Source organism: Chlorocebus sabaeus, chromosome 4 (genome assembly GCF_047675955.1).
Source record: "Chlorocebus sabaeus isolate Y175 chromosome 4, mChlSab1.0.hap1, whole genome shotgun sequence".
Classification (NCBI taxonomy): Eukaryota; Metazoa; Chordata; class Mammalia; order Primates; family Cercopithecidae; genus Chlorocebus; species Chlorocebus sabaeus.
The window spans coordinates 50,686,144-50,699,470 of record NC_132907.1 but is presented as its reverse complement, the minus strand read 5'-3'; the positions used below and the strand labels follow the sequence as shown (position 1 = coordinate 50,699,470).

General features: G+C 36.1%; 1 non-coding gene across 1 annotated transcript; it reads right to left on the bottom strand.

Moving 5' to 3' along the window:
- Window positions 1–11,305: 11,305 nt before the first annotated feature.
- On the bottom strand, window positions 11,306–11,409 carry LOC119621530 (U6 spliceosomal RNA). Its single transcript, XR_005238084.2, has one exon. It is a non-coding gene; the product is annotated as a U6 spliceosomal RNA (small nuclear RNA).
- Window positions 11,410–13,327: the final 1,918 nt, after the last annotated feature.

Genomic DNA, 13,327 nt, shown 5'->3' with positions numbered 1-13,327 from the left:
AGAGCAGTTTTCAGTTCTGCAAGATTCCTTTCATGGTAAGTGCCATATATAGGTGTACCGGTTTTGTCTTTTATACAATATTTTTATTGTGCATCTTTGATGTTTAAGTACACAAATAATTACCATTGTGTTATAATTGTCTACAGCATTCAGTACAGTAATGTGATATAGAGATTTGTAGCCTACGTGTCTAGTAGGCTATACCATCTAGGTTGGTGTAAGTACGCTGTATGATGTTTGCACCATGATGAAAGCATCAATGAGGCATGTCTCAGTAAGTATCCTTGTTGTTAAGCTACATATGTTTGTATTTCCAAACATATTGTATATGTATTTCCAAACATTGTGTATGCTGTACGCAATAAATAGATATAATTTTATATGTCAAATCAAAACATAAATCAATTTGGAAAAAAAGTAAATAAAATCCCAAAACCATAAAGCAAAATTCAAATTCTAAGTGAAAATATTTAATTGACTGAATCCAGGCCAAATTGGGGGTACGGAACATATAGGCAGAAGGGAGTATTTGATACTTTTGACCTCTGTAACATAAGGTAGGTCTTTATCTCTTTCAGTAACTCATATAATAGAGAAATTTTCAAAATGTAGAACTACTATCTACTTCAAACTTTATTATTTTTATTGTTAAAAAGTTATCTAGAATATTGCAATATCTTTCTGTTTTCCCCTCTTCCTTACAGTAGACAAAGAAGAAAGGGAGGATTGAAAGATAGATAAAGAAGACCTTCAGATTAAACAACTAACCACAACACCCTTTGTTAGCCATTTGACCAAACAATGCCTTACCACTCTATTATTTCAAATCAATCACTTTACTATAAGAAAGTCATTGCTTTGAGGAGTTAATTTCCAAAGTAAACGTTAGACAGACTACTAATATTTCTATACTCCACTTTTGCCAAACAGCAGATTTCACATCTTGGACAAATATGGCAAGTTTTTAAGGAAGTTAATTAGAATTTTACATGCTAACCAATTCCTAGGAAATGCAGTGTTTGAATAGATAAATGTCAAATAAAAAATGTGATTTATAAAAGTCTAAAGCCCATTTTTTTTTCTGATGTAGATAGATTTCAACATGTCAGAACAAGACTAATATTGTTTCTACAAAGTCATATATTAATTTATCTTTCTCTTTCATCATTTTTATTCTCTTAAATTTTGTATGACTTAAGACACTATCAACATGGTGTAATTATTTGCAACTGTGTAACTGCAGTGTATTCCCACTGGGGAAGGGGGTTACCTTCTGACTGCTCCATTATTTCCTCATCCAGGTCATAAGAGATGTTCTGTTCTCAATGCACCTCTTTCTTCCCCTTTTCTGGGGAAAAAAATAAAGCCACCCTAGCTAATTCCTTAAGCCAGCACTAGATTAAGATGGGTGACTACATGGCATTCCAGGAAGCAGACTTTACCAATCCTTCTTTGAATTTTTCCCCTAAAAAATTGCTTGTGGAAGGTTCCTCAATGTGTAGAAACTTCTAGCACCTCAAAAATCACTTCCAGAACTTTATTTAGGTACTATATGTCACCTGGTGTTTAGCTAAAACCATTCCTTTCAGGAAAATCAAGTCATTAAGGTGAGGATGGGTGTGGTGAGAACATACAGAGAACCATATGTGGGATGCAGGTGTTTGGCATTCATTTTAAACCAGAAGGACCCAGGGACTCTAGCAAGTCTTATTTGTTTTGATAATTCTGTCTCTAGGATGTTCATTCATTCTTTATTCACTTATTCATTCACTCACTCATGTATTGTAGATGTTTGCCATGGCTTAGTCACTGTGCTAATTACTAGAGATACAAATAACAGTAATAATCTTCGGGCCATCAGATTTGTATACTTTTCTGAAATTAGAAACAGCCACTGTGATAGGCAATAATTTTCAAAGGTAGTTTTTAATTTTTACATGATAAAATAGAATAATCTTTTCTTTTCACATTTTAAAACACTATTTGAACACCATCCAAGCTGACTAATAAATAATATATCTAACAGTAAAATTCAAGGCATGGAAAAAGAAGTTACAATTCATTTCTCTCATTTCTCCAAGACCTCCACATCATCTTCCAATCTTTTTTGGCTCACAACACTAAGAAGAGAAGGAAAGGTAAACAAGGTGAAAGGAAAGGAGAAGGAGAAAGATCTTGGAAGAGGAATTTTACTTAATGAGGACAGGGTAAAAATATATTTGTCAAATAAGATTAGCAACATCACTCTCATTTTTATTGTGTCAGATAAAGGAAGGCATATATCAGGTCATACTTACATTACATAATTTTTGTAAAACTTTGCATTTGTCTGGTAGGATTTAGCCATTTGTCAATGCTGCTTAAATCATTTTCCCACTGGCTTTCCTAAATGTCAAACCCATGACCAGTGCAAGTTAGTGAATGATTACTGTTAGACACGAGACCGAAGGCACACATTCATGTCTGCTCTCATTGGTTGAAAGCAGTAGATAGCTTACACTTACATGTTTTGAGGATGGTTATACTTGCTTTGGTTGATAATAATTCTCTTAATCTCCTTGTTTTTATTTATTATTTTGAAATAGTCAACCTCAGGTTGACATTGCAGAACTTACAAAAAAGCAGACTGCATGTGATTACTTATTCTTGAGCCATGTGATGGGCTCATTATTGACAAGGTTTTGGCCAGGTGGCTCTTGCCTATGAAACATGTAAAAGAGTTACGGAGGCATGTGCAAGAACAGTGCCATGGGGTCAGAATAAATGTTTTCTTTCATATAAAATGTGTTTTTGAGCTCTCAGAAATGCAGAAAGCTCAGGATTTATGGATTTTTATTTCTGTGCTGGGCTTAACTCCTCCTTGGAGTTTGTAGAAAATGTAAGAAAAACTTGCCTTTATGTGGAGAAAGCCATGTTAAAAAAAAAATCCATTTGGAAATGTGGTACTACATAGTTCCCTCTGGTTGCAAAACATTTGACTGTGTGGTACCCTACGGTTTGTTCTCCTTTTTGGTATATCTTTCTCCTATCATGTCTGGTTTCTTAGGTACATAATAACATAAAATAAAAATGATCCCTCCCAATCTGATTTTAATGAAGAGAAAGGCACCTGCTTTGCATGTGTTGTGTGGTGGTAAGTGGTGGGTACAAATTCTTGACTATGACTGTGGTCTCCAGTTACATCACAGTTAATAAATCAGAACAATCTTCTTGCTTTGCCCCTCCTATTGGATGGTTGGGCAGATTCAGTGATGTTGCTCAGTCATATTTTACTGGACAGACTAAGTTGTTCTAGGTTTTCAAATTGAGTTATGGGGAGAAATATTGAGAAAGACTTTTGAACTTGGACAAACTAAAGCTTGATTTATTGTTTTGGGTTTTTACTTTTGACTCCCGGCAATTGTATATTTTGATAAGTTTTTGAATGTGCCTTTGATTTCTTTTGATGAGGTACAATTTTCCCAAATATAATTTTATGATTATTATGTTATATTTTGCAATTGCTTTGTTCCTTTCCTTTTGTGAATTTTATTGCCTTTTTTAAACTTGAAAAAAAATTGAAGAGAAAGAATAAATTTCTGGTTGAACAACATGTGATTAATACTAATTCAAATGTTCTAAGAAAAACAAATCTTGATTATTTACCCCACAAATTCCTTTGAATCACTCACATTGAGATTGATGTTATGTATTTTGTTATTTTTAAAGAAGAGAGTGAGAATGCTCTTTTTGTAAAAATGTCACCAAATATACCAAGTTGGGTAAATTTACTTTTTAAATCTTGGACATGTCTATCTGACCTAAATTCAAGTAATTGCCATTACTTCTTGAATGTTACATTTAGCATTATTTATGATGTTTATTTGGATTTATAGTCTCATAAAGGATCAAGCCTTCCCTTCCCTAAGGAATTCAACTCACCTCTCCTGGTAGGTATTCCATATCATCAGCAGTTGAGTTTTAATGAATATGGATAGACAATTTAGAGAAAAATGAAAAATATTTCCTCAAGTCCTGTAAAATTCACAGACTCAAATCTAAATGAGAAAAAAATTGATCACTTCTACATTATCCTGATTTCTAAGCTCATTTATCTTCATAATGAAAAATATTTGATAGAAACTCATGCAGGGCTAAGCTTTGTTATTTATAGAAGCATAAGTTTATGTTTAAGAGGCCAGGCAGAAATATAATGAAAATAAAGTGTTTAATATGATTGTAGATTTTTCTCTTTTTGCTAGATTTCTAGTCAAATTTTTATAGTTTAAAGGAAATCATATAGTCAGAGAAAGACATAGAAATGACTGCGGATTCAGCTAAATGTTTTGGGTGTTGGCTATGTGCTAGGAACTGGGCAATTTGCTTTCCATGTAATTTATCTTATTGCTCCAATATCCCAGTGAAGATGAGAGCCCCATTCTACAAATGATAAAACTGAGGCATGGTAAGGTCAGGGTTCTCATAGGATTCTTCTTCACTTCTCTATAGAAGCAAGTGGTGTGATTGAAGGTAGGGAAGTCCAGACAATTAGAAAAGGACCACTAGTTGATCAAAGTGACAAATGCAAGAGATGATACAAAACTAGTGAACCCTACATTAGGATTTCAATTAGAGTCACAGTAAGAACTACCCACTCTCTCTTCTGCTTGACCTTGAGGCTCTTTGAAGAACCAGTAAGTATTTTGATTCTCTCTCTTTTTTTTTTTTAATGTAATAATACTTTTTTTTGTTTTTGTTTTTCTTTCTTTCTTTCTTTTATTTTCTATTTTTATTTCTTTATTTTTTTTTAATTATACTTTAAGTTCTAGGGTACATGTGCACAACATGTAGGTTTGTTACATATGTATACTTGTGCCATGTTGGTGTGCTGCACCCATCAACTCGTCAACACCCATCAACTCGTCATTTACATCAGGTATAACTCCCAGTGCCATTCCTCCCCACTCCCTCCTCCCAATAATAGGCCCCGGTGTGTGATGTTCCCCTTCCAGAGTCCAAGTGACCTCATTGTTCAATTCCCACCTATGAATGAGAACATGCGGTGTTTGGTTTTCTGTTCTTGCAATAGTTTGCTGAGAATGATGGTTTTCAGCTGCATCCATTCCCCCACAAAGGACACGAACTCATCCTTTTTTATGGCTGCATAGTATTCCATGTTGTATATATGCCACATTTTCTTAATCCAGTCTGCCATTAATGGACATTTGGGTTGATTCCAAGTCTTTGCTATTGTGAATAGTGCCGCAATGAACATATGTGTGCATGTGTCTTTATAGCAGCATGATTTATAATCCTTTGGGTATATACCCAGTAATGGGATGGCTGGGTGAAATGGTATTTCTAGTTCTAGATCCTTGAGGAATCACCACACTGTTTTCCACAATGGTTGAAACAGTTTACCATCCCACTAACAGTGTAAAAGTGTTTCTATTTCTCCACATCCTCTCCAGCACCTGTTGTTTCCTGACTTTTAAATGATTGCCATTCTAACTGGTGTGAGATGGTATCTCTTGTGGTTTTGATTTGCATTTCTCTGATGGCCAGTGATGATGAGCATTTTCTCATGTGTCTGTTGGCTGTATGCATGTCTTCTTTTGAGAAATGTCTGTTCATATCCTTTGCCCACTTTTTGATAGGGTTGTTTTTTTCTTGTAAATTTGTTTGAGTTCTTTGTAGGTTCTGGATATTAGCCCTTTGTCAGATGAGTAGATTGCAAAAATGTTCTCCCATTCTGTAGGTTGCCTGTTCACTCTGATGGTAGTTTCTTTTGCTGTGCAGAAGCTGTTTAGTTTAATTAGATCCCATTTGTCAATTTTGGCTTTTGCTGCCATTGCTTTTGGTGTTTTAGACATGAAGTCCTTGCCCATGCCTATGTCCTGAATGATATTCCCTAGGTTTTCTTCTAGGGTTTCAATGGTTTTAGGTCTAACATTTAAGTCTCTAATCCATCTTGAATTAATTTTCATATTAGGAGTAAGGAAAGAATCCAGTTTCAGCTTTCTACTTATGGCTAGCCAATTTTCCCAGCACCATTTATTAAATAGGCAATCCTTTCCTCATTTCTTGTTTTTGTCAGGTTTGTCAAAGATCAGATGACTATAGATGTGTGGTATTATTTCTGAGGGCTCTGTTCTGTTCCATTGGTGTATATCTCTGTTTTGGTACCAGTACCATGCTGTTTTGTTTACTGTAGCCTTGTAGTACAGTTTGAAGTCAGGTAGCATGATGCCTCCAGCTTTGTTCTTTTGACTTAGGATTGTCTTGGCAATGTGGGGTCTTTTTTGGTTCCGTATGAACTTTAAAGCAGTTTTTTCCAATTCTGTGAAGAAAGTCATTGGTAACTTAATGGGTATGGCATTGAATCTATAGATTACCTTAGGCAGTATGGCCATTTTCATGATATTGATTCTTTCTATCCATGAGCATGGAATGTTCTTCCATTTGTTTGTGTCCTCTTTTATTTCACTGAGTAGTGGTTTGTAGTTCTCCTTGCAGAGGTCCTTTACATCCCTTGTTAGTTGGATTCCTAGGTATTTTATTCTCTTTGAAGCAATTGTGAATGGAAGTTCATTCATGATTTGGCTCTCTGTTTGTCTGTTACTGGTGTATATGAATGCTTGTGATTTTTCCACATTGATTTTGTATCCTGAGACTTTGTTGAAGTTGCTTATCAGCTTAAGGAGATTTTGGGCTCAGACAATGGGATTTTCTAAACATACAATCATGTCATCTGCAAAGAGGGACAATTTGACTTCATCTTTTCCTAACTGAATCCCCTTGATTTCCTTCTCTTGTCTGACTGCCCTAGCCAGAACTTCCAACATTACGCTGAATAGGAGTGGTGAGAGAGGGCATCCCTGTCTTGTGCCAGTTTTCAAAGGGAATACTTCCAGTTTTTGCCCATTCAGTATGATATTGGCTGTGGGTTTGTCATAAATAGCTCTTCTTATTTTGAGATATGTTCCATCAATCCTGAATTTGTTGAGAGTTTTTAGTATGAAAGGATGTTGAATTTTGTCAAAGGCTTTTTCTGCATCTATTGAGATAATCATGTGGTTTTTGTCTTTGTTTATATGCTGTATTATGGTTATTGATTTGCGTATGTTGAACCAGCCTTGCATCCCAGGGATGAAGCCCACTTGATCATGGTGGATAAGCTTTTTGATGTGCTGCTGGATCCGGTTTGCCAGTATTTTATTGAGGATTTTTGCATCAATGTTCATCAGGGATATTGGTCTAAAATTCTCTTTTTGTGTTGTGTCTCTGCCAGGCTTTGGTATCAGGATGATGTTGGCCTCATAAAATGAGTTAGGGAGGATTCCCTCTTTTTCTATTGATTGGAATAGTTTCAGAAGGAATGGTACCAGGTCCTCCTTGTACCTCCGGTAGAATTTGGTTGTGAATCCGTCTGGTCCTGGACTTTTTTGGTTAGTAGGCTATTAATTATTGCCTCAATTTCAGAGTCTGCTATTGGTCTATTCAGGGATTCAACTTCTTCCTGATTTAGTCTTGGGAGAGTGTAAGTGTCCAGGAAATTATCAATTTCTTCTAGGTTTTCTAGTTTATTTGCGTAGAGGTGTTTATAATATTCTCTGATGGTAGTGTGTATTTCTGTCGGGTTGGTGGTGATATCCCCTTTATCATTTTTTATTGCATCTATTTGATTCTTCTCTATTTTCTTCTTTATTAGTCTTGCTGAAGGTCTATCGATTTGTTGATCTTTTCAAAAAACCAGCTCCTGCATTCATTGATTTTTTGGAGAGTTTTTTGTGTCTCCATCTCCTTCAATTCTGCTCTGATCTTAGTTATTTCTTGCCTTCTGCTAGCTTTTGAATGTGTTTGGTCTTGCTTCTCTAGTTCTTTTAATTGTGATGTTAGTGTGTCAATTTTAGATCTTTCCTGTTTTCTCTTGTGGGCATTTAGTGCTATAAATTTCCCTCTACACACTGCTTTAAATGTGTCCCGGAGATTCTGGTATATTGTGTCCCTGTTCTCATTGGTTTCAAAGAACATCTTTATTTCTGCCTTCATTTCGTCTTGTACCCAGTAGTCATTCAGGAGCAGGTTGTTCAGTTTCCATGTAGTTGAGCAGTTTTGATTGAGTTTCTTAGTCCTGAGTTCTAGTTTGATTGCACTGTGGTCTGAGAGACAATTTGTTATAATTTCTGTTGTTTTACATTTGCTGAGGAGTGCTTTACTTCCAACTGTGTGGTCAATTTTCAAATAAGTGCCATGTGGTGCTGAGGAGAATGCATATTCTGTTGATTTGGGGTGGAGAGTTCTGTGGATGTATATTAGGTCCACTTGGTGCAGAGTTGAGTTCAATTCCTGGATATCCTTGTTAACTTTCTGTCTCATTGATCTGTCTAATGTTGACAGTGGGGTGTTGAAGTCTCGCATTATTATTGTATGGGAGTCTAAGTCTCTTTGTAAGTCTCTAAGGACTTGCTTTATGAATCTGGGTGCTCCTGTATTGGGCACATATATATTTAAGATAGTTAGCTCTTCTTGTTGAATTGATTCCTTTACCATTTTGTAATGGCCTTCTTTGTCTCTTTTAATCTTTGTTGGTTTAAAGTCTGTTTTATCAGAGATTAGGATTGCAACCCCTGCTTTTTTTTTGTTCTCCATTTGTTTGGTAGATCTTCCTCCATCCCTTTATTTTGAGCCTATGTGTATCTCTGTATGTGAGATGGGTCTCTGAATACAGCAAACTGATGGGTCTTGACTCTTTATCCAATTTGCCCATCTGTGTCTTTTAATTGGAGCATTTAGTCTATTTACATTTAAGGTTAATATTGTTATTTGTGAACTTGATCCTCTCATTGTGATATTAGCTGGTTATTATGCTCGTTAATTGATGCAATTTCTTCCTAGCATCGATGGTCTTTATATTTTGGCATGTTTTTGCAATGACTGGTACCGGTTGTTCTTTTCCATGTTTATTGTTTCCTTCAGGGTCTCTTGTAGGGCAAGCCTGGTGGTGACAAAATCTCTAAGCATTTGCTTATCTGTAAAGGATTTTATTTCTGCTTCACTGATGAAACTTAGTTTGGCTGGATATGAAATTCTGGGTTTAAAATTCTTTTCTTTAAGAATGGTGAATATTGGCCCCCAGTCTCTTCTGGCTTGTAGAGTTTCTGCTGAGAGATCTGCTGTTAGTCTGATGGGCTTCCCTTTGTGGGTAACCCGACCTTTCTCTCTGGCTGCCCTTAACAGTTTTTCCTTCATTTCAACTTTAGTGAATCTGGCAATTATGTGTTTTGGAGTTGCTCTTCTCGAGGAGTATCTTTGTGGCATTCTCTGTATTTCCTGAATTTGAATGTTGGCCTGCCTTACTAGGTTGGGGAAATTCTCCTGGATGATATCCTGAAGAGTATTTTCCAACTTGGTTCCATTTTCCCCTTCACTTTCAGGCACCCCAATCAGACATAGATTTGGTCTTTTCACATAATCCCATATTTCTTTGAGGCTTTTTTCATTTCTTTTTCCTTTTTTTCCTCTAGACTTCTCTTCTCACTTTATTTCATTCATTTGATCTTGAATCATTGATACTCTTTCTTCCATTTGATTGAGTCGGTTACTGAAGCTTGTGCATTTGTCACGTATTTCTTGTGTCATGGTTTTAATCTCTGTCAGCTCGTTTACGGCCTTCTCTGCATTGCTTATTCTAGTTATCCATTCTTCCATTCTTTTTTTCAAGATTTTTAGTTTCTTTGCGCTGGGTATGTAGTTCCTCCTTTAGCTCTGAGAAGTTTGATCAACTGAAGCCTTCTTCTCTCAACTCTTCAAAGTCATTCTCTATCCAGCTGTCATCCATTCCTGGTGATGAGCTGCATTCCTTTGGAGGGGGAGATGCACTCCGATTTTTTCAAATTTTTGAATTTCCAGCTTTTCTGCCTGCTTTTTCCCCATCTTTGTGTTTTTATCTGCCTTTGGTCTTTGATTCTGGTGATGTACTGATGGGGTTTTGGTGTGCGTGTCCTTTCTGTTTATTATTTTTCCTTCTAACAGTCAGGACCCTCAGCTGTAGGTCTGTTGGAGATTGCCTGAGGTCCACTCCAGACCCTGTTTGCCTGTGTATCAGCAGCGGAGGCTGCAGAAGATAGAATATTGCTGTACAGCAAGTGCTGCTGTCTGATTCTTGCTCTGGAAGCTTTGTCTCAGGGGTGTACCCCACCGTGTGAGGTGTGAAGTGTTGGTCTGTACCTAGTTGGTGATGTCCCCCAGTTAGGCTACTCAGGGATCAGGGACCCACTAGAGCAGGCAGACTGTCTGCTCTCAGATCTCAACCTCTGTGCTGGGAGATCCACCGTTCTCTTCAAAGCTGTCTGACAGGGTCATTAACATCTGTAGAGGTTTCTGCTGCTTTTTTTTTTCTATGCCCTGTCCCCAGAGATGGAGTCTACAGAGACAGGCACCCTCCTTGAGCTGCGGTAGGCTCCACCCAATTCGAGCTTCCAAGCGGCTTTCTTTACCTACTTAAGTCTCAGCAATGGTGGCTTGGTTCAGTGAAGTATTCTGGGGTTCCTGGCCATAATCCCTAGATCCCTTTTCTTGTACTGGCTGAAAACATTGAGCTATGGATTTTTATTCCAGAATAGGGAGCTCAAAGTCATATTTCGAGTTGCATGTGTGGGTATGTGTCCTGTTTGTAGGGGAAATGTGAACTCAGATACCCAGGGGAGGTATCAGAGTGGCTTGGAACATTTTTTTGTGCTACTTTTTCAGCATAGCTTCTCCTTCCCAAGCATATGTGTACAGCACCTGGCCTTGGTTTTCATAACTATCCTTCCAACCTCGGGTTTATTTGAATTCTGAAGAAAATCAAGAATATTTTTCTGGCTGTTGTGGGCTGCAAATGATGTAGTTTTTGAGCATCTACTTCACGGCATATTTCTGGTACAGTCTGCAGAGAAAGGTCCCTTCTATATTGCTACATGAGGATAACTACCTACATTATTTTGCCTCAACAAAAGAAGCTTCATGATAGTTGGATAATATCTCCTTCCAAATAACATACAGGAAATCTTGATACTGTAAAATATCTGAATAAATATTCGATACTATACATAGCTTCACTAAATTGTACACAAGGCAATGATTCTGACTTTTATCATTGGTTCCTCTTTGTTCATGGCATCACTATATCTGATCAAAGAAGTTGTGAACTCATCACACAAAACTCAGTCAGTGGTGCAATTTATATATTTTTTCAAATTAACATAAATCTTTTATTGTTAGTCCATTTATTTATGTTACAATGAGAGTATCATAAAAAAACAAAAGTATCTTATTGATTTAAAAACATACAGGATGCTTCTTGAATTTGTGTGTAATTCTTGTGCAAAGGCCATGCAACTCTTTTTCTGTATCATTCCAATTTTAGTATACGTGCTGCTGAAGCAAGAACAACATGTGTATTCTTGTTTATGACATATATGGATTTTCTGTATAATCTGTTTTACATAATCACTGAGGAGGAAAGCCTTTAAAAAGGGAGTACCATGTTTATACTAGGAAAGAGAAGAAAATACACTGTAATTCATGGAATACTTAATGATATAAATGCTGTGTGAAGTGTTTTATACAGATTTTCTCTTTTATTATTGTTTAAAGACTATGAGCACATTTCAGTCTTCCCATTTTATAGATTAAAACTTAACCTATATTTTCTCAAATCCAAGTTGAGAGAATGAATGAATGAGTGAACTAGGAAATAAACTTAGCTCTATTTGTGGAAAAATTTTATGATTTTCAACTAAACCATGCTACTGCTCCGCTATATAATTTATCTATTCATTTACTCACAAATATTTATTTACTACCTACTTTATGGCAGACACTATGCTAAATTATAAGGATAGAGAAATAATCAGTATATGTTTTTCAATGGTAGAAAAATGACAATTAAAATTAATTTTAAAATACTGTGACTATTCTTTGAAGGGAGGAAAGATCTCTTCTTATGTAATAATATCCTAAATAAACACAAGCAAATTTTATTACACAGTAAAACTTTATTCATGGTAGTGATTTGTGATGTATCACAAAGGCTTCTTGTTACACTATTGTATGATTTAAGAGTATTTGATATGAATTGCTAGACAGCAAGGTCTAGTTTATCTTTAGATATATTGATTTTTCCAGACTAGATATTGTTTTTTAAAAATTGAACTTCTAGGAGAGCTGTATTTGAACTTGCTACATATGGGTGTGAATTCTGGCTAAGCAGAGAAATCTGTCTTAATGGAGGTAGGGTTGAGATTGGAACTCTAGGTAGTGACTCTCCACATCAGTGGTTCTCAAACTGAAACATGCATCAGAATCTCATATAGGAGTTGTTGAAACACAGATTTCTGGCCCTACTCCTGAAATTTCTGATTCAGTAAGTCTGAGATGGGGTAAAAAAATTTATATTTCTAATAAGTTCTTAGGTGATATTGATGCCATTAACCTGAGGACCACAGTTGGAGAACCATTGCTGTATAGGAAAGTATTTCCTTGTCTTCTTTACAGAATAGGAAAAAATGGGAATAGTTGATATATTCCCTGGGCTAAATTTGTTCTAACCACTACCAACTTCTGCCTTGGTCTCACCCATGAGATCTGGTGACCTTTCAGTGTATGCATGAGGAGCCAAAGAACTCACAAGATGAACATCAGTAATCTCCCACTTTATAAAAAGTTTAATTTTATTTATTTTTATTTTTAAGTTTTTTGCAGATATGATTTAGAGTTTGTTCATTTATGCATTCATTAAAATTAAGGTAAACTTCAAGGACTTTGTTAAATGAGAAAATGTAAAAAGTTATATAACACAATTTTCCCTGTTTTCTCAGGGAAGTAAAAGCCAGTTGCACTAAAAACATGTTGAGGAAACAGATACGTATGGGGTGATTTGGTGCACATCTGTGGTACAAAGGAAATTTTATTGACTTCAAACAGAATAAGCGAACTCCAAAAAGAGAGACACCTCTCCACATTACAGAAGAGCAAAGTGTGTTTTCTTGTACCTGGCACTTAATCCAACCATCAAACCCAATGGGCATGAGTTTTGCTAACTTGAGTGAAGTGATAACTAAACATTTCAACCTCAGACTTGAATGTTTTGGTATAAAATGTAAAGTGCATTCAGCTGAAACCCTAATCTACAGCATTTTGATTTTTTCCCCCTTGATTTATGTTTGGTACTTTGTTAGAAAGTTCGCTTTTCATTTGATTCCACATGGATGCAATGTTTCCTGTCTCATAGCCAAAGTCAACCCTTTAAGGTCTATAGGAGTGTTGTAGGCATATACATTTTAAAAAGTAGAGAGAACGCTGA